Genomic DNA, 3,607 nt, shown 5'->3' with positions numbered 1-3,607 from the left:
TAGTTCTACTGTTTTTCTTCGGTATCACACATTCCATGCTTAAACCGGGCTATCAAGAATTGAGATGAACATTTTAACACGGTTCTACACGGATGAAAAACTGTTCGCATTGAAACAACAATAATGCTTGTTGTCTTTATTTTTTTTGATTTCTGTTTGAAATGATTACAATATTATAGATTTTGAAAGATTTGGTTAGTTAAAAATAGTTATTATGGTTAACGATATTCTTATTGATTCTAGAAATCAAATATTTATTTTGATTCTTGTACAAATTGAAGTATTCCTCTTGGTAATTTTAAACATGCCTGTTTCAATTTTAATTAATTCTAAATGTATTTAGCTTCAACTAACGTCTACCGAACGTATCCTATGGAACTACCCTTTCCATCAACATTCCACAACATCCCGTAACACCTATGAGAGGTCGTAGAGTTCTCTGCACCAGGTGTTCAATCAATCATCCTTTCCCATTCCCTAGCTTTTACAAGGACGTCGCCAGGACAGCTCTCGATTATTGCATCAATCTTGTCTAAGAGTTAGAGGCTAGTCCCAAATATCTGACTTTGGTGGCGGACGGGAAGGAGGCAACCCTCATACAATGGTCTAGGACTGTACCACCTAATAATTTGTGCGAAAATGCACCATTAGCTAAATGACGTTTGAACCATTTTTAATCTGAACGATGTGCAAATTAGCGGGGTACAGATTAAAAAGTGTTCAGATTAAATGTGGTCAAACCAACGGGGGTACCCGGTAATGAATCCGTAGGTAAAACAATTCTATTGATTATTTTAGAGCCTACGAGCAAAGTGATTCAATATTGAAATAGTTTTTTTTAACATATAAAAATATATGTGTAAGGAAAAAACAATATTTGGAATAAAAATATAAAAAAACTACTGATCAAATTTAATAAATTTGAAAAATAAACTTAGAACAGCAACATGAGAGATGTTAAATTAAAAACATCAACTTATGTAGCGAAACAAGTAGTAAAACAGTCAATCAATCATTGCGTAACTATTCATCGAAACTAAGTGTATTTAAGTTTTGTTAAATGTCGTTGTTGTACTCTGTCATGTCATTTATATGATAATCCCATATTACAACAATATTTGTCAGATTATGTACATCTTAATTGTTATTTGTCGTTACAGAAATTAGAATCCTCACTTACTTACTTTTGCTGGCTCTACGTCCTTCAAGACATGACCTGCGTCACAATGTTACGCCAACTAACTAGGTCCATGGCTGCTAACCTCCAATTACTCGATCGCCCCACACTTCCAAGATCCTGCTCCACTTGGTCAAACCACCTAGCTCGTTGCGCTCCCCTTCGTCTTGTACCGGCCGGATTTGAGTTGAACACCATTTTTGCGGGATTGTTGTCCGGCATTTTCACAACGTGTCCCGCCCATCGTACCCTTCCAGCTTTGGCGACTTTCGTGATACTGGGTTCACCGTAGAGTTGCGCAAGCTCGTGGTTCATTCTTCTCCTCCATACGCCGTTTTCACATACTCCGCCGAAGATCGTCCGAAGCACACGTCGTTCAAAAACTACTAGCGCTTGCAGGTCCTCTTCGAGCATTGTCCACGTCTCATGCCCGTAGAGGACTACCGGTCTTATTAGCGTCTTGTACATGGTACACTTAGTACGGAAACGAAGTTTACCAGACCGCAAGGTCTTGTGAAGTCCATAGTAAGCACGATCGTCACGCGTCTGCCTATGCGAGCTCTATCGCGCTCGGTTCCTCCAGCCAGCAAATATTTCGTCTTCGACGTATTTACCTTCAATCCAACCCGATCTGCTTCACGTTTCAGCCTGGTATACTGTTCAGCAACCACCTGGAACGTTCTTCCGACAATGTCCACGTCGTCAGCGAAACAAATGAACTGGCTGGATTCATTGAAGATCGTGCCCCGCATGTTGAAGCCCGCCCGTTTCATAACACCTTCTAGCGCAATATTGAACAGGAGGCAGGAAAGACCATCGCCTTGTCGAAGTCCTTTGCGTGTTTCAAACGGGTCCGATAAAGCACCCGATATCTTCACACAGCACTGTACACTATCCATCGTTGCTTTGATCAGTCTAGTTTCCCGGGAAAACCGTTCTCGTCCATAATCTTCCATAGCTCTTCGCGGTCGATGGTATCATAGGCCACTTTGAAATCGATGAATAGGTGGTGCGTAGGGACTTGATATTCGCGACACTTTTGGAGGATCTGCCGCAACATAACGGTTTGGTCTGTCGTCGATCGCCCGTCCACAAATCCGGCTTGATAACTTCCAACAAATCTGCTTGCCAGTGGCGATAGACGGCGGAAGATGATCTGGGAAAGCACTTTATAGGCTGCATTAAGAATGGTGATCGCTCGATAGTTCTCACATTCTAACTTGTCACCCTTTTTGTATATTGGGTATATTATTCCCTCCTTCCACTCCTCCGGTAGCTGTTCTGTATCCCAGATCCTGGCTATCAATCGGTGCAGACAAGTGGCCAACCTGTCCGGGCCCATTTTAATAAGTTCCGCTCCAATACCATCCTTTTCAGCTGCTTTGTTGTTCTTGAGCTGTTTGATAGCATCCTTAACTTCATCTATTGTGGGAGTTGGCACGTCTCCCTCATCCGCCGTACTGATGAAGCCATTCCTCCTGCTGTCTTGATCTTCCTCCTCTGCGCCGTTTAGGTGTTCATCGTAGTGCTGCTTCCACCTTTCAATCACCTCACGTTCGTCCGTCAAGATACCTCCATCCTTATTCCGGCACATTTCGGCTCGCGGCACAAAGCCTTTGCGGGATGCATTTAGTTTCTAGTAGAACTTACGTGTTTCTTGAGAACGATACAACTGCTCCATCTCTTCGCACTCCAACTCTTCCAGGCGGCGCTTTTTATCCCGGAATAGATGGGTTTGCTGTCTTCGCTTCTGTTTGTATCGTTCCACGTTTTGACGGGAGCCTTGCTGCAGCATCATCGCCCGCGCTGCATTTTTCTCGTCCAAAACCGTCTGACAATCCTCGTCGAACCAACCGTTCCGTCGATTTGCTTCCACGAACCCAATGGCACCTTCCGCTGCGTTGTTTATGGCTGCTTTGAGACTACTCCAGCAGTCCTCAAGAGGGGCTTCGGTGAGCTCTCCCTCTTCCGGCAACGCTGCCTCAAGGCTTTGCGCGTATTCAGTTGCGACTTCGGGTTGCTTGAGTCGCTCCAGATTGTACCGGGGCGGGCGTCGGTACCGAATGTTGTTTCACAACGGAGAGTCGTTGGCGTACTTTAACCGTCACAAGGTAGTGGTCCGAATCGATGTTTGCGCCGCGATAGGTTCTGACGTCGATAATGTCCGAGAAGTGCCTTCCATCAATCAAAACGTGGTCGATTTGTGATTCAGTCTGTTGGGGTGATCTCCAGGTGTACCGATACGGGAGGCTGTGCTGGAAGTAGGTACTACGTATGGCCATGTTTTTGGAGGCGGCGAAATCAATCAGTCTAAGGCCGTTTTCGTTCGTAAGCTGGTGAGCGCTGAACTTCCCTATAATCGGTCTAAATTCCTCCTCCTGGCCAACCTGAGCGTTGAGATCTCCGATAACGATTTTGACATCATGGCTT

This window comes from Aedes aegypti, chromosome 2 (genome assembly GCF_002204515.2).
Source record: "Aedes aegypti strain LVP_AGWG chromosome 2, AaegL5.0 Primary Assembly, whole genome shotgun sequence".
Taxonomy (NCBI): Eukaryota; Metazoa; Arthropoda; class Insecta; order Diptera; family Culicidae; genus Aedes; species Aedes aegypti.
Note: the sequence above shows the minus strand (reverse complement) of the source record.